A 27,178-nucleotide genomic window follows, 5' to 3' on the forward strand; every position below is an offset into this window, starting at 1 on the left:
TTACTATCTTACACACTTAAATTTACATGCAATTATACCATTTAGAGCACTTGTGTTTCCTCTCTTTTGTACAATGACAATTACACATTTTGGGTTTTATTGTTCCCACTGTTCTTATTACTTTTTTCGAAGAGAGTAAAACCAAATGTAACATAACAGGACAGAGTCAGTCAAATCAAAAGGATGGACATAATACATAATGTAAAAAGAAAATACAAGGTGATCAACAATGGTTACCATAATGCCTCTTGCTATCTTAAAAAGAATTGACTATATCATCAGGTATAATAAAATTGAACAAAACAGTAAAGAACAAAACCAATAAAACCAAAACATTGGAGACATTACAGGACTTCAAAAGAAGATAATAGTCAACCAGAATGGGCATCATAATGAATCTTATTGTCTTCATAGTTGTTACCTATACTTTTGAATTTGGTACTATCAAGCAGAACAGAATAGAGGAAAATCAGTCAAAACAAGATGGTGAGAGCAATACAGGGTTTCAAATCAAGTTAATAGGAAATCAAAGTGGGTTACTATAAAATATCCTGCTATTTTTTATTTATTTTTCCCTTAATTAAAAGGATAAAAATGAAAAAGTAAATAATAAAAAAGGAGATTGAGATAAAAGAGGGCATACCAACAAAACAGCACAGGTCAAAACATAACCATTTAAGCAAAATAGTGTTTCACCACAAGATATCCCGACATAAAAGTAGTTACCATAGTGTCTCTTTCCTTGAAATCTTTGAGTATAACTTTGTATACTGTAGCATCAAACATATCAGGACAATGTAAAACCATTCAAGAGAATGACAGGATTACAGGGTATTTAGAATCAACTAAAAGAAAATGAACAATGGTTTCTGTACAATCCTTGTCTATAAAGGTTTTTGCTTATATTATCACATATAATAAAATTCAATAAGATACATGTTAAGACTGATGGAGACAGAAGAACAAAAGCTTGACGGGACTTCAAAACAAGATGGTATTAAATCAGCACTAACTATTATGATGTCTTGTTTTCTTCAAAATAGCTGTTCCTACCATCCAACCTTCTCTGCCTCTTTTCTGTTGAGCTCTTTTTCTATCATTAGTTATCAGTTTGTCTTCATTTAGCTTTCTGTTCCATTCATTGTGGCCTCTCTGCCACTGTTTCTGGAATCTTGGTACTTTTGTTTTTTAGAATATCCTGCAGTATTCTCTGTGGAGTTGAATTAGTGGTTGCAAATTCCCCTAGTTCCTCTTTATCCTGAAGCACCTTGTTTTTCCATCAATTTCTAGGGGCAGTTGTGCAGGATATATCAATCTTGGCAGGAGGTGATTATCTTTCAAAGCTTGAATTATTTCCCCCCACGCTCTTCGTGACTTGATGGTTTGTGCTGAGAAGTCTGCTGTAATTCTGATGGGTGTTCCCTTGTGAGTGATCTGTTTCTTGTCTCTGACGGCTTTTAATATTCTGTTCTTATATTGGATTTCTGGAATTTTGATTATTATATGCCTGGGTGTAGCTCTGTTTGGGTTGTAGGTGGCTGGGGTCCTGTATGCTTCATATATCTGAGTATCTTTACCTTTTGCTAAATTAGGGAAATTCTCCTGGATTATTTCTGTGAGTAGCTTTTGTAGTTCATCTGTTTGTGTTCCTTCTTCTTTTATGTTCTTAATTCTTAAGTTATAGATCCTCTTATCATCTTCTAGACTTTGTATTATTGCTGCTTGTTTTCTTGTTATTTTTAAGAAGTTTTTCATTTCATGCTCCCACCTTACAAATCTGTCCTCCAGTTCAGATAATCTATCCTCAGTTTCTTTCAAGCTGTTACGCCAGCTTTCAATAGAGTTTTTAGTTTCCTGGTAATCTCTTTGAACCTGCTTCACGTATTCTATGTTTGCTCTATTTTCTCCATCAAACAATTCTCCCCTTCTTTTCTGTTCTTCCATTCCACCATCTGTTTTTTCTTGGGCAGTGCTTAGCATTTCTCTAACTATTCTACTTATTTCTTGCTTTACTTCATTAAATACTTCACTTTTGAACTCGTCTATGAGGCTCCGGAGATATTGCTTTATGTCTATTGGTGCCGTGCCTGATACTGCATGTTTTCTGTCTTCCTTCTCCTTTGCATTTACCTTTCCTGGATCAGTGTTCTCAGGATTGGGGACTGAGAACCCTTCTTATTGCTCCCTCTTCCCATACATTTTGTTCCTTCCATACAAGCATATATAGGAGGCCCAGTTTTTTTTCTCTTTGTCTGTTACAGTTTGTTCGAATCTACCAGCTAGGTGTTCCTGCCCACTGCAGTGTACTAGGGAGACACAGACCTGGGCAGCCTCTACTGGGCCCTCCCTCCAGGTCAACCTACAAAGGCTTCACTGCTAGGGTTCACCTCCAAGAGCTGGGACCTGGTTTGGGCTAGCCTACTGAATCTTAGTCCATGGCATCTCCAGGCCAAGCACTCCCCACCAATCCCGCTTGAGAGGGGAATATGCGACTAAAGTCACTGCAGCATCCTGTTCTGGCTAGTCTGCCTGGTCCCAGAATGTCCTCTGTTGGAGCCTCCTAGTCTATGAAAGGCTCCCCATTCCTCTCACTCACTGCAGGTCGATGGAGGGCTCCCCACCAGTTCCACTCTCAACTCTGTTCGCCAATTCCCGCTTTCAGAGCTTTTGCACGCTCTCTCTCCCTGCTGTGCCGATAGGGACGTAGCAGCAGCAACAGGAAATTCAAATTGCGGCTTCCAGATGCATGGGTTCCAGCTTCCACACTGAAATTTTATCTCTTCCTGTTATAACATTGGGATTGCATTTCCAGTTGGTTCCTCTCAGCTTAGTTCGTTCTTGGGTTGGCAGGCCTTGCTTAGGACTCCTCATACTGCATCATTCCTGGATTCTAAGCTGGAAATCTCAGAGAGCCTTCATGGCTGCTGTTATCTGTCCACCATGTTCTCCTGGAACCCCATTCATTTCTTCATTTAGCTAACTTTAGCCTAGCTGTTCTACTAATGGATCATACCTATAAATAAGACGGACTCTTGATTGTTTTCTAGTTAAGAAGCTTTCTAAAATAAACAAATAAGATTTCTACAGAAAACACATTGTAACATCATTTTAATACTGTAAACTTTCACTTGTCATCACCTTTCCATATCAAATAGGTTTTTCCTTACCTTGCCTCTAAATATTTCCTGCACATTTTGACATCTGAAATTCCATACACAGGTCTACAATGAAAAATAAGCATTAATATGGCACATAACATGTTATCACCTGGTTGATGGGTTTTTCTCTCAACCCAAAAAGAAATACAAGGCAGAAAGCTGGAACAGAACTGAGAAAAAGTAGTTATTGTCTAGCAAGAGCAGAAAGCAGCATTTATTGTGAATCACAAGCAAAAATTTCCCAGGCAAATGAAACTGGCAGGGGGCCCAAAGCCCACTGCCAAAGGGACTCTTATGTCTGGGGGGTGGGTAATTTTTTTAATTTTAAGGAGAATAAAACCCAACAATACAAAACAGAATCAAATCAATCAAAACAAAGCAATGAAAGTGGTACATAGCTTTGAAACAGGATAGTTAAGTCATCAAAAATGGCTACCATAATATATCTCTTTATCGTCACAAAAGTTGTCCATTTCCCCAGACATAGTAAAATTGAACAAAACAAAACAGAAAAATCCAATCAAACAGATCATTGAATAAAACAAAACAATAAATAGGGACAAGACAAAACAAAACAGTGAGAACAATATTGGGTTTCAAAAACAAAATAGAAGGAAATCCACCATATTTGCCATGTTTCATACTGTCATCCTCCTAATAGATGCAAAGTCGATAAAACAATATAAGCATTTAGTTGTTTTTGTTTCTCAGTTGCTATCAACTCAGCCTGTCCTCCAAACCATCTGGTTGCTTGGGATGACAGGGGCAATGTGGCTTCTCTCTTTCTGGGTATTTGGGGTAATACCCAAAAATGACTATATCTCAGCCACATTGAGATAAATCTATGGGGTACAATCAGGAAAGTTTGACTTAGATGTGGTCCTATAGGACTGGGGGGTAAGTAACGGGCATACCTTTTTAAACAGCAATACAGGGCGAAGACATTCTTTAGAGCAGCATGAATATCTTGTTTCTGGGCAAGCAAACCCCGCCAAGCTAATGAGACCTTTATTTTCTGAGCCCTTGGTGTCCTGGCCTTGCTCATCAACACGCACTCCACTAAATCTTCTGACTCCCTCTCTGACTTGGCATTTCCCTTGTCACTTCCAGCTCTCCCCTCCACTCAGAGGCCAACATTACTCAGAAATCTCACCTCCCCCAGGCCCTATTCCTCCTCAACTGTTATTGCTGGGAGCCTCTCCTTAGGAAGATGACACCCAAACCTTAGAAAACAGGACCTAAGCCCAACCACTTCTGTGATGATCTCATGGTTCATTCTCTCCCAGTCCCTTGCTATCTCGCTCTCCATAACAACTTAGGAAAGAGAAGATAATTTCTGAAATTCACTACGCTAATGTTATTCACAATAGATGTCACAACCTACTCAACCCCAATAAATCTAGAACCTATTCAAACTCCTATCCTAGACCCACTGATTCTACATTTTTGGGATTAGGGTCTTGGAAGCTACATTTTAAACTAGATCCTCTAGGTTATATTTGTGTACATTAAAGTTTAAGAACCAGCAACCTAAACCACAACTGGTATAAAGAATGACTGATAGAGGAATAAAGAAACTACCTCATTACAAAGGTGCAAGTAAAGGTGAAAAACAGTGAGGATACGGGGAGTCTGGATGGAATGACATCACAGGAGACTGGGAGCACCAGTTATAACAGGTCTTTGTCTAAGCCCAGCACTATACTCATAGTCCATTAACTAATACAGATAACATCGAATAATATTACAGATTTTGTCTGTTTCAGCACTATGAGTTGAATCCAGAGGCCTGCCCATGCTAGGCAAGAAATCTACCACTGAGCTACAAATAACAGATGAAAAAAAATTATTAATTTTTTTTATTTTAAAACTACAAAAATAAAAGCTTTCATTGGGAGGTGCATGAGGGAAAAAACCATGAGAAGTGTTATGTAGAACTTAAAGCGGCTACACAACATGTGGTGCATGAATGGTGAACAGAATAGGGCAGTCCCTTGGTGTTTTCATCTTTGACCAGTCTAATTCAGATATGAAATTGAATTATTTACTATTTTTTAATTGCTTCAGTAGCTTCTATCCATAGCCACACAAAGACCTTTATGCTTGTTTCCTTGTGGTTTCTGGTCTCGTGTCTTCAAAAACTGTGGAGTATCATCCTGTGGCCAAAAGAATATTATGTGAAGTCTCATATGCAAATTAAAAGAATGCAGTTTCTATCTCCTCAGGAACTGCTTTTTGATCATAAAATAAAGAAGAGGAGGAAGGAGGAGAGCTTAAAATTCAAAGTAACAAAATATCAGTTTAAAATATCACCAATACAGAAGCCTAGCATTTATATAGTCTTTGCTAACCTATTCTACAATAAAGATTTCAGAGCACCGTGACTGCAGTACATTTCATGGTTAATGTGTTTAAGCGATAAAGCTCATTTTTCCATCTTGTCAACTCTTCTAACATCCATATTGTGCTTTCATTCTTTTCTCCTGTCCATATGTCTAAATTTAATTCCTTATTCCCAATAAAGAATGGCATCTCTGCGACTATGTAACAGTGGCTACTTTTTTCAACACTAGTATCATTTACAAAATAAAGTGATATTTGTCAGCAACAAAAAGAAAGCACCATTTAAAAAAATCACTGTGGAACAATCATCTAGGCAACTGTTACCATCGCTCCTTACCACAAGCCTTGGTACTTAATATTCATGCCACAGTCCCAGGTACTCTTGTTTCAGACAGAAGCAGCTGCCTGTGTGATATGTAAGGACATCCATCTGTAGTGTCAGAAAAAGTGAATGGATGCAAGGGACATGCCAAAGGAAAGGCCTTCGGGTTTCATGAGTGGACTGTGAAGAAAGGCTAAGGAGAAAAGAAAGACTCCAGCATCAATCAGAGGCTTCAAGCTGGGCAATAAACAAGATCACGATCACAAACAGAAAGGAGATGAGGACTGATTTTGAGAGCCAAATGATGCATTTCATGTTAAATACAGACAGTGCAAGCTGATGACAGGATATTCAAATAGAAACATCTGGCAGATAGATCCAGATGCAACACTACAGCTAAAAGAGAGGTCAGTATTAGAGATGGTAATTTGATCATTTTTATTTATTTATTTATGAAAGACAGGGTCTTTCTATTTAGTTCGGGCTGATCTTGAACTCAGTAGGAGGCCCAGGCTGGCCTCAAACTCACAGAGATCCTCTTGCCTCTACTTCCCTGAGATTACAGGCATGTGCCACCATGCCCAGCTTAATCATTTTCATTTATGCAATGGGCATGTCACTGCAATGGATAAAATATATGAAAGGGGCATAAAAGAGAAACAAGGCAAAACATATGACTAGATCTTTAAGCTCCCAAGAATAGAAGCCAGTGAAAAGAGCAGGGGAAAGTAATCAGAGAAATTAGATAAGAAATACAGTCACTTGGAGTTGCAGAAGCTGAAGAATGAAAAAAACTGAGAAAATGAGAATTTCAGGTTCATGAAGCAATAGAAAAAAAATTAATGAAAATAAGACAAAAAATAGATTTATAAATTAGGAAGCTATTCATGTATTTTAGTATGGCCATATCTCAATAAAAATTTAATAGGAAAATGGGTTATGGCATCAGCAACAGAAAAAGCAAACAGAACTGGTTTTGAGAGCAAAATGATGAAAGTTGTACTACACAAAGAATTTTCAAATTATGGCAGAATATTCAAATAAAACTTGGCTAACATTAATAAAGTGTGTACCAAACATGTAACTTTAAATTTTATAACCATATTAAAATTAAAAACAGTGAATTAATTTTAATATTTTATTTAATCAAAAATTTCAAGTTGTAATTAACACAAATTATTAAGATATTGATACTATTTATCTTTTACCTTATTTTCAAAATGTTGTTTATTTTATATTTGTAGCATACTTCAATTTGGTTAGCTGTATTTAAGGATTTTAATAGCAACACGGAAATAATGGCTTCCTTATTAAACAACTAAGTGTCTGAAAATATAAACACTTTCCACATAAAATGAAAGACAGAAATGGGTCATGAAAGCCTGTGAATAACCAGTGTTGGAAATAGGGGTAAGGTGACCTAATCGGAACCTCAGTAAGAAAAGCAGTGTTAGTGGCAGATAATAACCCTAGAGCTGGCGTTAAGGAGAAAGAAGCAGACCTCTGTGCACTGTTCGGTGCTCGAGAGAAAAATGAGAAACGAGAGTTCTGTGAGAGGCTGAGAGGAAGGCAGTCCTATCTGCCGAGAATCACATTTGGATTCTTTTGGGAAATTTTTAATTATAAATAACAGCAGTTGGAAAATGGAAGATCAACCAAATGAGACCAGCTAAAGACTACTTGTTCAGAGTTTACTGTAACGAAGGAGTCAGTCACTGTCATTTTTGCTTTGGCAGAGATTTAAAGGCAGTCAGAGGAGTGGAAAGCTTTACAGTGGGAAAAAGGAAGGTTGCATGTATGTCCAGATTAGAAACCGCTGGCATGAGGTACTTGTCTGCATGCTGATTACAAGCACAAATCCCATGTCGTTTGTTAGGGTGCATATTGGCTTTGTCTAGCTAGCCTTAAATTGGAAGCAAGGACAAAAGTCAGAAAGGCTGTTAGTTATTAATCCAGACTTGGCCATTTTGTGTTGATTGTCACAGGGGTTATTGTTTGACATACAAGACTGTTGCTAGTGGTAAAAGACTGACTCCTAGTTCTGCCTGGGGGAAATCAGAATTGCTAGAGTCACCTGGAGACCTAAGGCCAGGGTGGCTTTCCTGGTGGGAATGTTGAAGCAGACCTGGGAGGGCAAGCCCATGAGAACTCACCCCTCCTTCACTTCTGCACTAAGAGTTGCTTGATTCCAGTGAGATACAGAAACAGGAAACACATTTACATTTCCATAGAGCTTCTTTGGCTCCTCAATGCATTTTTGAATGTGGTCCTTAAGACAGCTCGCTGGACCTGGACGGCCTGGCCCACCTAAGCAGTAAGGTGGAGCAGAAGCATCCGAAAGCCGACACCAAAGCTGGACAGCCTGGGTGGACTCAGGGCCATGCTCCTGCTCACTCCGCAGGTCCCTACTCCCCAGGATTCTGCATCACTGGATCCAACCAACTGTGATAAAAAATATTGGGGAAAAAAAGTATCTGTACTGATACTGAATTTGAGAAGATTTTTTTCTTGCCATTTTTCCCTAAGCAAGGTGGTATAGCAGCTATTTACACAGCACGTGCCTGGTACCAGGTATAAGAAATCTGACATGATGTAAGATGTGGTGGGTAGGACTTCCGGGAGAACATGGCAGATAGATAGCAGCAGCTTCGGAGGCTCTCTGAGGAACCGCACTTAAAATCCAAGAATGGTGCCAGGTGAGAAATCCTAAGCAAGGGGAGATATACTTTGCTGACCCAGGAATGAACTAAACTAAGAGAAACCAACTGGAAACACAATCCCAGTGATATAACAGGAACAGATAAGGTCTCAGTGTGGAAGCTGGACCGCACGCCACTGGAAGCTGTGATTTGAATTTCCTGTAGCCGCTGTTGCCTCCCAATCGGCACGGCAAGAAGAGAGGCACGAAAGCTCTGAGAGCAGGAAGCAATGAATGGAGTTCAGAGCAGGACTGGCCGGGAGCCCTGCAACGACTTGAGGTGAGTGAGCAGATCGGGAACCCTTTCATAGAGTAGGAGGCTTCAGCAAAGGACATACAGGGACTGGGCACACTAGCCGGAACAGGATGCTGCAGTGACTTCAGTCACATATTCACCTCTCAAGTGGGATTGGTGGGGAGTACCTGGCCTGCATGACGCCACTGAATAAGACCGAGAAGGCCAGCCCAAACCAGGTCCCAGCTCCTGGAGGTGCATCCTAGCAGTGAAGCCTTCAGTAGGTTGACCTGGAGGGGTGGGCCCAGCATAGGCTGCCCAGGTCTGTGTCTCCCGGGTACATTGCAGTGGGTGGGAACACCTAGCTGGTGCAATTCAAACAAACTGTAACCAACAAAGAAAGAAATGGCCTCCTATATACTCTTGTATAAAAGGAACAAAAAATATGGGAAGAGGGAGCAACAAGAAAGGGTCCTCAGCCCCCAATCCTGAGAAACATGCAGTTTCAGCCACGGCACCAATAGACATAAAGCGCTATCTCCAGAGCCTCATAGACGAGTTCAGGAATGAAGTTATTAATGACCTGAAACAAGACATAAACAGAATAGTTACAGAAATGCTAAGTACCGCCCAAGAAAAAACAGATGGTGGAATGGAAGAACAGAAAAAAAGGGGAGAATTGTTTGATGGAGAAAATAGAGAAAACATAGAATACGTGAACCAGGTTCAAAGACATTACCAGGAAACTAAAAACTCTATCAAAAACTGGCATAACAGTTCAAAAGAAACTAAGGATAGATTATCTGAACTGAAGGGCAGATTTATAAGGTAGGAGCATGAAATGAAAAACTTCTTAAAAATAACAAAAAAACAAACAGCAAAAACACAAAGGCTAGAAGATGATGAGAGTATCTATAACTTAAGAATTAATAACAAAAGAAGAAGTAGGGACACAAACAAATGGACTACAAAAGCTATTCACAGAAATAATCCAAGAGAATTTCCCTAACTTAGCAAAAGGTAGAGATACTCAGATGTATGAGGCATACAGGACCCCAGCCACCTACAACCCAAACAGAGCTACACCCAGAAATATAATAATCAAAATTCCAGAAGTCCAATATAAGAACAGAATATTAAAGTCATCAGAGACAAGAAACAGATCACTTACAAGGGAACACCCATCAGAATTATAGCAGACTTCTCGGCACAAACCATCAAATCACGAAGAGCATGGGGGGAAATAATTCAAGCTTTGAAAGATAATCACCTCCAGCCAAGATTGATATATCCTGAAATTGATGGAAAAACAAGGTGCTTCCAGGATAAAGAGGAACTAGGGGAATTTGCAACCACCAATTCAACTCTACTGAGAATACTGCAGGATATTCTAAAAAAAGAAAATACCAAGATTCCAGAAATAGTGGCAGAGAGGCTACAATGAATGGAGCAGAAAGCGAAATGAAGAAGACAAACTGACAACAAACAACAGAAAAAGAGCTCAACAGAAATGAGGTAGAGAAGATCAGATGGTAGGAACAACTACTTTGGAGAAAACAAGACATCATAATAGCTAGTGCTGATTTAGTATCATCTTGTTTTGAAGTCCCATCAAACTTGTATGCTTCTGTCTCATTGGTCTTAAAAGGTTGTATCTTATTGGATTTTATTATATATGATACTATAAGTAAAAACTTTTATAGACAAGGAGATTATACAGGAACCATTGTTCATTTTCTGTTAATTGGTTCTAAATAACCTGTAATAATGTCATTCTCTTGAATGGTTGTATAGTGTCTAATGTTTGGTGCTACAGTATACGAAGTTACATTCAAAGATTTCAAGGAAAGAGACACTATGGTAACTATTTTTATGTCAGGATATCTTGTGGTGAAACACTATTTTGCTTAAATGGTTATGTTTTGACCTGTGCTATTCTGTTGTTATGCCCTCTTTTATCTCAATCCCCTTTTTCTTTTTTTTTAATTATTTACTTTTTTCTTTTTATCTTTTTAATTAAGGGAAAAATAAATAAAAAATAGTAGGATACATTATAGTAACCTACTTTGATTTCCTATTAACTTGATTTGAAATCCTGTATTGCCCTCACCATCTTGTTTTGACTGATTTTCCTCTATTCTGCTTTGCTTGATAGTACCAAGTTCAAAAGTATAGGCCAAACTGTGAAGACAATAAGAATCATTATGACACCTATTCCGGTTGACTATTATCTTCTTTTAAAGTCCTGTAATGTCTCCAATGCTTTGGTTTTATTCTTTACTGTTTTGTTCAATTTTATTATAACTGGCAATTCTTCTTAAAATAGCAAGAGGCAGTATGGTAACCATTGTTGATCGCCTTGTATTTTGTTTTTACATTATCTTTTATGTCCATCCTTTTGATTTGACTGACTCTGTTCTGATATGTTGCATTTGGTTTTACTCTCTTCAAAAAAAAGTAATAAGAACTGTGGGAGTAATAAAACCTAAAATGTGTAATTGTCATTGTACAAAAGACAAGAAAAGAAAGTGCTCTAAAGGTTATAACTGCATATATGTTTAAGTGTATAAAATAGATAACCATATTACTGAGTTTTTTTGGATCATTGAACAAAACCATTTGCACTCTCACTGTTTGAAGGTCCACTTTATATGCTTCAATTTTGTAACTTGAACAACTACTTCTAACATGAGAATATGTAATCTGTTAACTAGTGATTTCTTACTGGTTATTTTTTAAATTTTGTATTACTTGTACCCTTTTTCTGTTTTTTTTTTCTCCTTAAATTAAAAAAAAAAGACTGACTCCTAATAGTATATCAACTTGCTGGGCCATTTATTATAGATAATGAGGCAGATTGATGGAAAGTGGGGTCAAAGTCTCATTTGTACATATTGTCTGTCCAGTGTCCATTTCCATATTGAGTTTCTCAGTAGCCTTACTTCTGTTGCTCATTGGAATAACATCCTGTGAATGTATTGTCATTTAGCAAGGCTGCATTTGGGAAATCAAAAGATCTGGGTCCTAATCTTAATTGTTTCTTTCACTAATTGTATGAACCAAAATTTTTAAATTTTTGCATCCCAAATTTTGTCATCTACAAGTCAAATCAAGTTTTTGCTGCTAAAAATATGAAAGTGTAAAAAACAAAGATAACTGTCTTAGTTACTTTTTACTCGTCGCTGAGACAAAATACCTGAAGTCCAAAGTTGGGAAAGGAAAGATTTATTTCTTACAGTTCTTGGAGGTTTGCTGAGACAAAATACCTGAAGCCCAAAGTTGGAAAAGGAAAGGTTTATTTCTTACAATTCTTGAAGGTTTGCTAAGACAAAATACCTGAAGCCCAAAATTGGGAAAGGAAAGGTTTATTTCTTACAGTTCTTGGAGGTTTCAGTCCATACTCAGTTGGCTCCAAAGCAGGGTGGCATGGTGGGGCTGCTGGTCATGGCAGCTGCAAATGGCAAGGCAGAAACCGGCAAGAGAGCAAGACACACCTTCCTGCCATTACATTGTATCCTGCCTCCACCCCTATGTGGGTGTAGCACTGACACCATCAATCCGAGCACTATACAATGAACCAATCACAGATGCATAATGCAAATGCATGAGGCCTGGGGCCCACCGACATAAACCATGACAATAACCAAAAAACTAAGGGAACTAATAATGTTGTATTTCAATATAAATATAATATAATGTAACCAGAAGTTATAGATATAAAAACAATAAAAAGTTAATTATTATTATTCATTCAGTGTAGGATTAATAAGCAACAGAAAAATACATGAAGTTGTAACCAACACTGCAAAAATTTGAAAAACTATGTCAAAATTAAGATTAGATTACACGGTGACTAAAATAAATACAACTAGTAGGTAAAACTCAAAAAATGTACACAGAAACTTATGAACTAAACATAAGCCTAGAAGAAAGATACACTAAGAAACATATAAATTAGTGAACAGATAGCCACTGAAACAAAAATGCAAATCTTTGCCAATATCAAAATCAGTAGGACAATGAAAACATGACTATCAAGTTGTTAGGAAAATGTGGATAATAGTTTGAACCGAAATTATCAATGGCAGTAGAAAATTTATATGGGTTTAACTTATATATTAAAAGAAAAGCTAAGCAGATATTGTGGCACATGCTTGTAATCACAACACTCGGGAGACTGAGGCAGGAGGATTGCTGCAAGTTTGAGGACAGCATGTGCTACATAGTGAACCCAAGGCCAGCCTGAACTACATAGCTAGTGTTAAACGAACAATCAAACCCTGTTAAACAAACAAACAAAAAAATAAACAAAGAAACAAGGTGAAAATTACTTTGGTTCACAGAGCGAAAACAAACCAGACTTTGATGCTGATAAGAAAAATCCATATAATTACATAACTGGAAAGGTTTAAATGGACAAAGGTACATCAAAAATATGCAAACAAAATTAAATAAAAGGTTGTTCCCTTAATATCTAACAAGCTTAGATTTGGTAACTTATCAATTAAAAGTCAGTAAATGACATGTCATTATGCTAAAGACCAGATTCTCAAAGGAAATGTAACAGTTCTGAATGTTTAAGTGCCAAATATCACAGCATTTTATAGAGATCACAAGAAATTCAGAAATACAATAATATGTTATTTTAATACACTACTCTAACTTCAAGATAGGACAATTATACAAAAGATAAAGATATACATGTCCTAAACAATATAGTCACTAAATTAAATTATATGAGTACATATTCTATTTACTATCCCAAAAGCAGAAAATATCTTCTTTCCAATGCAACATCCAAAAACATCATATTTTTGCCCAAAGAAAATCTCAATGAGTTTCATAAAGTATAAATACCAGATAATTCTATTATTAAAAATAATAATACCAAAACAAAGGTATCTTTCTACCTAGAATTCTGTTAAATAATTCTAAAAAAAACTGTTGAGTCAGAGAAACTTAAACATCAAATTTATAAAAATAATGACAATGAAACACAAATTTCTCAATGATACACAGAGCAGGGGTTAATTGAAAGGATGAAAATAAATAAATGTTCACATATTAATAGAAAGATATTTCTTGTTCTCAAAGATTTATTTAATAGCATAAAGATACAAATTCTTCATGAGTAATATAAAATTTAATACAGGAGGAGTTACAAGTAAAACATGAAAAGAAAGGACTATTTTAAATAATTGCAAAAATAATGAGTCATCAACAGAAAATAGAAGAATTAATAAATAAATCAGAATGTCATTCTTTGGAAAATCTCATCAAATTAGCTGAATAATCAACTGAAAAAGAGAAGAGCACAAATAAGTATAATAATTAATAGAAGATGAGGCAGGACATTTTAAAAGTCATAAAAGACTGCATTGCACAAATGCATGAAAATTATAAGATTCGAGTGAAATATACATCTTCCTAAAATAAAATGTCAATATATTATTCTGTTTTGCCCTGGTTGAAGAATATTCCAGTATATGTATATAATCTCACATATTCACACACACACACACATGCACACACACACACACACACAGGTGACTTAAAAATACATTGAATGTTTAAGTTTTGTTTTAGAAAACTTATCACAGTGATAAGACACATGGCTAGTAACAATAGGAATAGAATTTTGAGCATTCATAGGGAATTAATAGTGTGTGTGTTTTACTCTTGTAATAAAGTTTAAACATTCACCATATTTTTGACTCAAGAGTCAATTCTGTAAATAAAAACACTATGGTGTCCTCATCCACCTTATTCATTGTATCTGGCACTATGTGACTTACAGCTCTTTCCCAAAGTCAAAATTATCATGAAAGGGAAATGTTGAGAAATGACTCAGGACATCCAGGCAACCATGACAGAATAACTAAAGAATCATAAAAGAGCCATCCAGTGGTGTTTCAGAAAGTGGCAAGAATAATGAGAAGGGAACTAATGATAATGTGTCTTCTACTATTATATGTGTATGCGTATGTATGTACATATATGGTGCCTTTTATATATTTCTTATAATGTCTTTTACTATTATATATAACATATAACAATATATATAGTGATTTTTTGTTTGTTTGTCTTTTTTGAGATAGGGTCTCACTATATAGTTCAGGCTGCTCTTGAACTCACTTATGTAACCCAGGCTGGCCTCTAACTCACAGAGATCCTCCCACGTCACCCTCCTGAGTCCTGAAATTATAATGTGTACCACCATGCCCGGCTTATAATATGTATTTTTAATTTAAATATATATGGTTGACACATTGTATCAACCTGAAAAGTTTGTAAGTTTAACTAGGTAACTTATCAGGGAGCAAGGGTCCTTGCTTTGTAAACATCCTCATCCTGTGCAAGAGGGCAAGGAGATTTTGTGAAAGCTACATCCGCCCTGGGGAGAGGGGTCGCCTGTACAATGTAAGGAAGGAAAAGAGGCTTGCTGCTCCCCATTTGGCACTTATTTCTTTGCTGTCTTCTGCCACCTTGAAGCACTGCCCCTGTGCTATGACACCCTACCTTGGAGCCAGCTGGTTATGAACTAAAACCTCCACAAACTGTGAGCTAAATAAACATTTCCTTCCTTACTTTTGAGTGTTGGGTATTTTGTCCCAAAATGAGAGAAAAATAATCAAGACAAAATTTGGTGTCAGAAGTGGTATCTTTGTCATGACTATACTTGACCATGTGGTTCAAGAGCCTTTGGGAATTGTTTATAAGAAGAGTTTAGAAAGGTTCAAAGATTTCACCTGACAGAGTACTACTAGAATTCCTTAGGCTGTTCTGCCATGGGAGATTCTAGTCAGAGCTAAAAAGATCAGAAGGCTGATAGAAATCCTACTAATAAAGAGCAGGCTTGGAAGGTTTCTACTGAAAAGGACTGTATTGGGTGCTGGACTCCACATGATGTGTGTTATGAGTTGGCAAAAAGTTTCTCTGTATTTTGCTCATGTCAAGAGACTTTGCATGGGAATAAGATTAAGGGCAATGGACCAATTAATATTGCAAAAGAAATTTCAAGGCAGTTGAAAGTTGAGGCCATGGCATGACTACTATATGGGCTTTTAGTCAGATTTATGTTGTAAATCAAGAGCAAAGAGACCATCAGGATAATTTGAAACTAGTTTGGCCAAAAAGAAAGCTCCAATAAATTTGTGGACTGAAAAGATATACTAGAGGAAATCTCAATTGAGAAGAAACAGGAAAATAAAAAAAGATAGCCTGAAGGCATCACAAAAGCAGCAAGTTATGACTTTGTTTGGAGGTGAAAGCTGCAGAATACCATGTTCCAGAATGATGGCAATGAAGAAAACTTGTTCCTCAGAATTGGATTCAAAGTGCCCAGCAATCCAAGCACTCACCTGCTACAGCCAAAAGAGAGAAAACTGGCTACTGCACCAGCTGGTGGCAGACCTCAGCATCATCCATGTGGTATTGTTTTAGGTGCATACAGAGCACAACAGTTCTGAAGTTGAAAAGGTTTCCACCCTGGTATCAGAAGGCCTGAGAGGCCAGGCATTGTGCCCATAAGAGGGCAGTGTGCTAAGCTCTGAGTGTAAAGCCAAAGGTGCAGTGAAGAACCTAAAAGTTTGGAAAAGCCAAGAGTGTGGATCATCTAAGGAAAGCTGCAAGGAGAAAGCAAAGACAGCCCAAGAGAGAAGCCATAGGTACAACCACCAAAAGTGCCATAGGCGTAGGATCATTTAAGCCCTTTGGAGCTCACAATTTGCTACAGATTGCTTCAGATGCTGAATGTACAGGAGTTAATATCTGCCCTGCTGGATTATGAACTTGCATTGGTGCCAGTCCTTTATATTCCTCTGTTGGTAACTTTTGGAATGAAAATGTTTGCCTTGACCATTGAAAGTTGAAAGTGTTTAACTTTGGTTTTCATTTGTACAAGGGCTTGTAGCTAAGAATTTGCCTTAAATCTCGAAGGAGACTTGCAACTTGGACTTTTCAGCAATACTGAAAGGGTTAGGACTTTGGCAACTCTTGCAGATGGACTAAATGCCTTTTGCATAAAGGGATGTGCATGAGACTTTGGAGGAATGTTATGTTCTAATATAATACAATCTTGATAGACTTAATACTGATCCCTAAGGATTGTTAAACCTACATTATAATGTTCAAGTTGTGAAATGGTAAAAACAGGCATGTTTTAAAAAAATAAATAAGCATGTCTTTGTATCTAGAACTTGTTTAAAGAAAAGCGTCTGGTTGCCAAGTTGACAAGGAGTGGGTTGTTATGATTAACACACTGTGTCAGCTTGAGAAGTCTAGAAGTTTAACTAAGCAAGTTAGAACCCGAGGGTCCTCACTTCGTAAACATTCTCACTCTGTGAAAGAGGAGGGCAAGGAGACTTTGTGAATGCTACATCTGCCCTGGGAGAGGAGTAGGTGGAGGTGGCCTGTGTACAATACAAGGGAAGAAAAGAGGCTTGCTTCTCCTTTTTTTTAAAAAAAAATCTTGTTTCTCTCCTGCCTTCTGTTTCCTTGAAGTGTTGCCCCACATCATGACACTCTGCCTTGGACCAGCTAACTATGGAGTGAAACTCCACAAACAGTGAGCTAAATAAACCTTTCCTTCCTTAATTTTGGGTGTTGAGTATTTTGTCCCAACAATGAAGGAAAAGTAACCAAGACAGTATTCAATGCATTTTAGGATTTATCTATAACACACATACACACACACCATATACAATTTTTTTATCCAATAGTCTGTCAATATGTACTTATTTCCATATATTGGAGATTGTGAATAATGCTGCTGTGAACATGGCAGTGTAGATCTTTATAAAGTGATTTAATTTCCTTTGGGAATATGCCAGAAGAGGGATTCTTGGATCACATGTTAATTCTGTTTTAATCTCTTTAGATATTCTAAAGAGATATTTTACTTTCCATAATTGCTGTACAAGTTACTATTAAGAATTCCCTTTTTTCTACAATGTTATCAATGTTTACTATCCTAACCATCCTATCGTGTCGTAAGGTTATAAGGTTGCATCTCACAGTGGTTTTGATGTGTACATCCTCATGCTTAATGATGTTCCACATCTTTTCATATATCTGTTGGGCACTTTATGTCTTCTTTGGAGAAATGTCTTACACAATCCCTCTTCTGGCATAAATAGAATACTAGCCCACAAAAATAGCATGTAGGATGAAATGAAATAGTTTCACAAAGAAATTCTAGTGAAACTTCAAAGACCACGTTATGCCAATACTTCTGTGTTTCAAAACAAATGAGGCAAAAACAGCCTGCCTACCGGTTCTCATAAATATCTCTTAACTTGACCCTGCCTTCCATCCCACAATGATCGCCTCAGCTCACATTTTCACATCATAATCTTTTCCCGTTGGTATGTTTGTGATATATAATATTTACATTTGTTTGGAAGAATTGGTACATATGCATTAAAAACTTTATTACAGTAAAAGATACAATGTTATTAATACCCCTCAAAATGTTCTCTTCAGATTGCATCAAAACTTTTATAAGTAAATGAATACTCGTAAGTGAAATAAATCAAACTCACATGTGTAAATACTGTATTGTCTTGCTAGTATAAGAAACTGAAAAATTATATATGTTTCAAAATCTACAACAAATACTGTGTAAGGGTAAGAAATTGTTCAAAGAAGAAAAAGAATTGTAATAAGGGAAAGGAGGAAAGAAGGAAAAGGAAAAAGACACAAATCTGTGTGTGTGTGTGTGTGTGTGTGTACACACACATATTTATGACAGCTAAAATGATTATGCTATTAATTGTATTAGTTATTGGAAAAGAACAGTTAATATGCATATGTTTAGATCAGTGTTACATGTCTATAACTGCTAAGCAACCCTTTTGAAGGTAAAAAATATACAATATTATGACCACTGTCAAATTCCTATCATCTTGTTTTATAAACCTATACTGTTGTTGCATTTGGTTTCTTGTTTGTTTGTCTGTATTGCTTTTTGTTTTTCTTTCTGTGTCTTTTTAATCTAAATTTTTAAAAAAAATGTTCTCTTCAATTCAAATATACTTATCCCATCATTCTTGCCATTTTCTGAAGTAGTTCTACAAGTTCTCATTCATGTCCTATAAGGTGTGATCAAAGATACAATGAATGCTGTAACCAAGTACCATCTAACAGAAAGGCAAGCTTACAAAAACATTAAAATGTATCTCCATCTTCTTTATGCACCGGATCTGGTACCATGTGACCACTGTTTCTTCCCCAAAGTCAAAATGACCGTGAAGGGAAATGTTTAGAAGTGATTCAGGACACCACAGCAACTATGACAGTAAGTTTTTTTTAAATTTTATTTAAAGAAAGACTAAACAAAACAGAAAATAGGTAGAAATAATACATATGTTCAGAGAAAAAAATAAACAATAGAAATCACTAGTTGATGCTTACATATTGTCGTTTTACAAATAGTTGTTCAAGATACAAAAACGGAACATGTAAAGTGGGAGTTCAAACAGCGAGACCCCAAACAGTTCTGTTCAACTGCATGACACAGTAATTAAAGACACTTAGCAATGGAGGCCTTCCAGACTGCTTCAGAGAGTGGCAAGAATGATGAGGTAATGATGATGCGCAAAGCAACAGGGAGTGCTGTGACAATCTCTTTTACTATTTCATTTTCAATAGCATCTTGTATATCATACCTTCAATGATTTCAATCCCCTTTTCCCTACTCCCTGTCCTCTCCTCACCCTCTCCTCTGATCTCTTGATCCTCTTCTCCACGCCAATAAAGTCTGCTTCCCTGTTTACTATCTCACCTTTATTTTTGGTCTTTATTTATATTCTGAGTTGCTCATTTAAGAGAAACCATGTGATATTTACCTTTCTGTGTCTGGCTTATTGCACTTAACATTACAGGCTCAAGATCTATCCATTCACGCTCCATTCTTTCTGTCTCTAATTTTTTTGCACATTGACTCTGGAATGCTACCATCTTGAAAACAAAAATCTGATTAATCATTCCTCTTTAAAACCTGTTAATAGTACTGTACTTTCTTTATCTAAAAGAAAAATCTGAACTCTTTAGAATGGTATGTAAAGTCCTTCAAGAGTAATCTCTTACTCCCGAGCCCACAGCTCTGAGTTCATGCAGAGACTTGAAAGTACCATGCTGTCTCACATCTCTGTGCTTTCTCCTTTTGCTGGACTGCCTGCCCACCTCGCTCTCCCTGTCATAGTAAACCAGTCTGTTCACAACAGTCCTTCAAGATCAGTTGTGTCATCTCCACAGCCTTGCATATCTCTCTGATAGCTTTTTCCACTCATCAATGGGGTTGCTGGAAGCAACCAAGATGTCATTCAAAAAAATAAAAGAATAAATGCACTGTCCACACACTGTAATATTATTCAGCATTTAAAAGGAAATGAGACATCAAGACTTGAAAAGGCTTAGAGGAAACATAAATGCATTTTGCTAAATGAAAGAAACCAATATTAAAATGCAATATATCATATAATTCAAATTTTTGCATATGACATTTATAAGATGCAAAACTAGTGAAACATATCTGTGGCTGCTGGGTTGAGTGAGGAAGAAAAGGATGAAGACATATAGTATAAGAAATTTTTAGGATGATAAAATATTTTGAATGACACTATAATAAGATCACATGACATTTTGCAATTCTCAAAACTCAGAGATCTTCATACCCTACATTGAACCTTAAACTATGGACTTTAATATACACATATATAATATAATATAATATAATATAATATAATATAATATAATATACATTATACTAATAATGTATCAACATTGGGCCATCAAGTGTAACAACTTATAACACTGCTGCAAGATCTTATTACCAGAGGGGAAAGAGTAGGAGGAAAAGGCATATGGGAACTGATTTCTGCTGTTTTTCTACAAATCTAAAACTATTCTAAAAATAAAGGCTATTTTTTAACAAGGCATGAGTTACTATTGATGCTTCTAATTCAAATTAACATCTTTAAATTAACATTTTGATCTGATATTTGTCTCTTATATTGAAAATCTTGATTCAGAATAAATCACATTAATGAATAAATTTGAAATTAGCATTCTTGTAGCTTGCTAATTTCTTATGAAATGCTTTTAGATAGATGGCATGAGAGAAATCTGAACAAATAATCATGAGATGCAAAGTCCCTGAGTACAGATGAATGTTTTAATTATATACAAGTTGCTGTCTTTTAATTTGGTATTTTTCTAAATTATTTTCTTCATTCACAGAGATTCAGGTGGCCCTCTTTCTAAGACCTACAGAAAAGTAAATGTATTAAATTTATCTAGGGCCCAGAGATTTAGCTCAGTGGCATAAGCACCTGCCTGGCAATCATTGAGTCATGAGTTCAATCCCCAGTAACAGAAAAAAAAAAAAAAAAAAGAAATTTATCTAACAATAGATAATAAGAAAGAATTCCACCAAGGCTGCACTAAAATTTGTTTCTAAGAGTGATAAACTAGTGAAACTTGCAGAGAAAAGGGCAGTTAGCAGGACCTAAAGCTTTTAGGAGAGGTTCTACGAAATCAGACCGATGCCATAGAGAATAAATGTGATGGCGCACTCTCTAGGAGATTTCCAGCCCCTCAATACCATCAGAAACCAGAAAGCAAGCAAGTACATTGATGCAGTCACACAAGTCAGTCCCCTGGAGCACGGATGAAGGTTGGAGAACAGAGGATCTGGAGAGCAAATGGTAAATATACAATATAGTGCTTTTGCTGCAGGCAGCAAATCTAACTCAAGCTAATCTAAGCAAATGAAGGTATTTTTCCACTTAACTGCCTAACGGTTTAGGGATAGCGTGGTCTTCATGTCTAACTTGAGCCAGCAACTCAAAGGATGTCACCCATACTCACTTTGCCCTGTTCTGTTCCTTGTAGCCTTTATTCAAAGTTTCCATATGGTAGCAAGATATCTGACAGTAGTTTCAGGTTGAAGTAAATAAATACATAAATAAATAAACTAAAGTAATAGGTCATTTCAAAAGCTTAACCAGAGTTCTTGACCAAAGCCTTGTAGGCCTAAATCAAATTACTACCCATTCTTAAGCCAGTCAATTTTTATGGGAATTAAATGTGATGATTGACCTGTATATCACAGTCTCATGTCTATTTTAGATTCTATGTTATAGGCCACAAAAACCCCAAGAATAGAGACTAGGGGAAAAGGGTGTACTTTAAAAGATGTTTACAGTACAACTGCCAAATATGGGAAACATGAATGTTAGACAAAAGATAGCAAATAACCATTAAGGCCTATTTTATAGCCCAATTTGCTTTTTAGCTTTCAATTATCTTAATGTTTAAGAATTTTAAAATATGCTAACATCTTCTATCCTTCAATTTTCATATATTTATACCAATGAGACAATTACATATATGTGTGTGTTTTTATGTGTATATTCAGATGTCTATAAATGAATGTATATAACCCTTCTGATATGGTTTTTGTCAGTGGCCTCCAGGCCTCATGCATTTGCATTATGCATCTGTGATTGGTTCATTGTCTAGAGCTTATATTGATGGTGTCAGTGCTACACCCACATAGGGGTGGAGCCAGGATGTGATGTAATGGCAGGAAGAAGGTGTGTCTCGCTCTCTTGCTGGTTTATGCCTTGATGTTTGCAGCCGTCTGAACTGCGGCTCTGCCATGCCACTCTGCCTTGGAGCCAACTGAGTATGGACTGAAACCTCCAAAAACTGTAAGAAATCAACCTTTCCTTTCCCAACTTTGAGCTTCAGGTATTTCATCTCAGTAATGAGTAAAAGGTAATTAAGACACCTTCCTATCATGAAATAACTTGATGTGCTACTAAATATTTATGTTAACTCTCTAGACTATAAGCACTCTCCACAACACAAACATGTTTTTTATACTTCTAACTCTTAAGAGGGAAAAAACTTGTCTATCTTGTTAGGTAAAAATTCTTCCCAAACTACTGGTGTAGAAGGATGAATTAATGACTCAATTCTATAATAACTATAAAATAACACTTAGATATTTACTTTGAAAAAGCAGATCATTTTTTCCAAGATAGTTCATGTTTTACCCTAAAGAATTACATAGCCACAGAAAATTAAAGCTGAAAATTCTCATGTTTTTAGGAACTAAGAACCAATGAAGTTCAAGTGACCCAAAACTAGATATCATTTCAAATCAGATCTTGAAAAATGAAAGTATACACCCAGAAAAATATTACAATAAGGTAACAGGAATGTCACTGCTTTGTTTTAATCAGGGACACTACATCAACTTAAAACTCATACTGAATTTTTATCAAGTAGGTGGCAAGAACTATTAGGTCTTGCCTGATGTATATTTCCTTTAAATCATCCTGATGTTTAGGAAAGAAAAGCTTTAACAAGGAAGACACAGACTGAGCTCTCCCAGACTACATGATAGAAGAGATGAAATGTTTTCATTGCAGCTGCGTATCTGCTGAAAAGACAAAGTACAGTACACAAGTACTTAATCATCACATCTTCTCTAAAATGATAGAGAAGAGCATTTATTTTTAGCTGTCTGCTGCATTTTTTACCTTTCTCCTCAATAATATACCTAATACTAGTTTTCAAATTGCTTACCTACACAAAGTGCATTAGCTTTTCATAGGTTTGTAGGCTGGCTTCATGTTTATTCCTGTACTCAAATAAGCTCATCTCTAAAATTACCCAGTAATGAATCTGAAGCTATATACTTAGAAGAGCAATTGGAGTGCAGGAAATCAATTTATTTTAGCCTGTTTAACAAGAAACAAACTGAGATGTTTTTGCAAGCTTGGTATTAAGATGGCTTTTTCTTTATCCCTGCACTTCCTTGGTTGTTAATGAGCCCAGGAACTTAATTAAATTCCACTATGACATCCAATGGAAAAGTTGTCCACTCTGGATCTTAACTGATGTATTCTGGGTATCCTTGGAGGTCATATTTCCCTATTGTGTTGAAAATCCACTGAGATACAGCAGTATTTTCTTCTCCATCTTTCCTAGGGTCTTCTCACTTTGGCTGAGAGATCAAAAATGTGCTCCAAGTCTGTTGAGTCACTGTTTCTCTGTTCCCTTTCTTTCTTGTGGAAATGTTCACTAATTTTTTCATATGTGCTTTGGACTACAAAAGGTCCTACAATTGTCAGAAGATACCCTCTGAGCCAAAGCATCCCACTAGCATTCTTTGGTTCATTAGTTTCAAGTTGCTAAAATACGGTGAACCACAGCAAGCCTATCAGAATTCCCAGGAGAAAGAATAAGACCAAAAAGCAAACCTATTGGTGGAAAAAAAAAAGAAATGTATCTATACTCCCTTGTATTTGTACAAGAATTCACCCCAAGAGAGAAACATACAAATACAAAATAAAACAAAAACAAATACACATTGAAGGTCTCTTTCCAGTTTCCATGTTCATTCTCATTCTGAATCCTTATACATTATTTGTAACATTGCTATAAAAGTCCAAGTCTATTAATTTCATTATCTTATCTAGTATTTCTAGGATTATTTCTATTGATTGCATTTTCTTATGGTTTTGGATGACACTTCCATGCTTTTTCTGCCTGCCTAGTTATTTCTGATGAATGTTGGACGTGGTAAATTATATTGTTGAGTGAATTTTACGTGTCTCATTACAGAAAGTTGAGTTTTGTTCTGGCAGGTAATTAATTGACTTGGGGATTAGCTTGATCATTTTGAAGCTTCTTTTATCAACTATATTAATAAGGGTCTAAATAGACCTTACTGTAGGGTTACTGTTAGATCTTCTTCTTTTTAACTAAAACTAAAAGTATGGCCTTTGAGGAATTCCTAAAGAATTTTTGCCAGAGTGGTCCACAGAGTCTTTCTATATAGAACTTGGTCAGATTTCAAACATCTCCCAGCCCTGTGAAACTGGCAGCTGTCCAGTTCATGCCTTCCCAGTAGTTGTACTTTACTTGGTAGTTGTTGTTTCTTCTTATGGGATGTCCTCCTAAACATGTGGTGCTTAATATTCACTCAAATACTCAAAGGCATATGCATGCAAATTTCTGGAATTCTTTTCCTGTTAGGGCCCTTTTTCATCCTCTGCACCATAGATTCCTGTTAAGTCTCCCCAACTCTAATATCTGCCTCATCTCAGCAAGGCGGCCATGCTGTATGGTTCCACTTCTTATCATCATTATCCATCAAGTGTCTCTAATCAGAAAACTGGGAAGTTGTACAGATTACCTAGTTTATTTCCCTTCTCTAGGATACTGCAGCCCTGCACTGATTGCTCTCCACTATCTGAAAATGACTTCCCCATATTTTGCCCACGTTTTTATGTTTCTTTCTTTCTATCTTGGCAGGAGTGTTGTTTGTATGCAAAGTTTTGCCTGGTACCAGCCGTTCCTTCATAGCTGCAAGTAGAAGTCAAAGCTTTCAATTAACTTACATTACCTTGAAACACTAATCATACATCTATAATAAAAGTTCCAGTTACAAAAAGGTTCACCATTTAATCATGTGGACAAGAAAAACACCAATTAATAATTTATAGAATAAATAGACTATAAAAAAGAATACCACCATGCCTTATTCCTAATTTGCAAAGGAATATAACTAGAATGTATAGTGAAGTTTTATTAGTGCAGCAAGGAGTGTAAGTCAGATATATGACAATGAGGGACAGAAAACTGCTAAACAAAACAGGGGAAAAAAGAGAATTTACTAAAGTATAGGAAGATGATGAGTAAGAGAACTAGAAATGACTTCTTCCTCCTTTTTGGGTGGGGGGCCTTTTTGAGACAGGGTCTCTCTATGCAGCTCAGGCTGGCATTGAGCTCACTTTGTAGCCCAGGCTGGTCTTGAACTGGCAATGATCCTCATGCCTCAGTCTCCCAAGTGTTGCGATGAGCCACCACGCTGGCTTTAGAAATGACTTCTTAAAAAAACAGGAAAAGCAACTTTCTGAAGAACAAAGAAGGGATTAAGAACAACATTTCTAATTAAATTAAGAGCTTGTAGGGAGTGTTTGAGCCCTGTATAGCCTTTAGGATACTATATAATATCCAGAAGAGGTAAGGGAAGCCTGAGTGAAGAAACTCCCAAAGAATTTTTGAAGCTCCCTGCCAGACTTAAAATGTGACATGCCAGGGTTAGTTTTAGATAAGTATGTTGAATACCCTAGGTGAACATGAGTCTTGAAAGACTGAATCATATCTGAAATGAACACCAGTGAGTTTAGGGAGGTAAGCCCCTTTTTAATGGACAAGCACGTTTTTTAAAAATCTCACACATACTGGGAAGGCATCAATATTTGAAAAAGATAAGTGGGCTTGTAAAGACAAAGTGCCCAGAAAAATCACAATAATGTTATCAGTCTACTCTCTTATTAAAGTATACTTTTAATTAATCATTTTGATAGCCTAGCATAAGAATATTTGTCTCATATTTTAACACTCTTATTTCATGATCATTGGGAAAAATCAATATGCAACCCCAAGAATATTTCATAAAATACATTTCTAATAGTTCTTATTCCACTAATTCCAAGCGTCTTGGGGGAGCTATACAGTCCAGGAAACTGGTGATCTTTAATTTGACCAGAAATAAAAAATGGCTAAGGTTTGAATATGTCTTAATTATACAAAGATAAATTATCATTGTAAATTATATTATACACTTGTGAAAATTTTTCTTTCCCACATTTCCCACATTTTTGAATTATAAAAATAAAAATTATTCTGTGGAACTGATAGAAGACATAAAATAAAACTACTTTTTTATGTCTGAGTTCATACATTTAGAATAAGTTTTTTTAGTAATCACAACTCAAGCTATCTTTTAGCAGTTAGGATTTTTAAAATTTTTCACTGAACACAAAACAAGTAAATATTTGGAATATTAGGTGAACAAATGAACTATCACTCTCATATTCATTCTAGTCACCTTGATGACAACAAAAATTCTGGTTGGTCAACTAATAAAAAAATCACGATAACAAAATAATAAAAAAACAAAGCCAAAATACTTCCTTATGGTGATGGTTAGTTTTATTTATTTTTATGGAGGAGAGGAGTTGAAATGTAGTTGAAGAAATGAGAATGCAATGATTTGTGGGAAAATTCTAGGTTGTCACAATTAGGAGTGATGTTTAATAGTTCAAAAAAGAAGTCACCTGGATGACCTATGCAAAATATAAAAGTTTTTTTTTATGTAGTGCTTAATGTAGAAGTAATATTCTTAAATGCTATACTTTGGAAGTAGCAGAAAAAAAACCACTGCAAACTCAGAAATCCTATTGATATGGGGATGGGGATACAACTTAGCGGTAGAGCATCTGCCTAGTATGTGCAAGGCCCTAGATTCAATCCCCAGCATTGGGGAGAAAAAAGGAAATTCTATTGATAAAGGTCTTTAAATGACATTAATGTAATCTTAGGCAAAGACTATCAAA

Source organism: Cavia porcellus, unplaced genomic scaffold (genome assembly GCF_034190915.1).
Source record: "Cavia porcellus strain 051 isolate PalLab524CR breed Dunkin Hartley unplaced genomic scaffold, mCavPor4.1 scaffold_17, whole genome shotgun sequence".
Classification (NCBI taxonomy): Eukaryota; Metazoa; Chordata; class Mammalia; order Rodentia; family Caviidae; genus Cavia; species Cavia porcellus.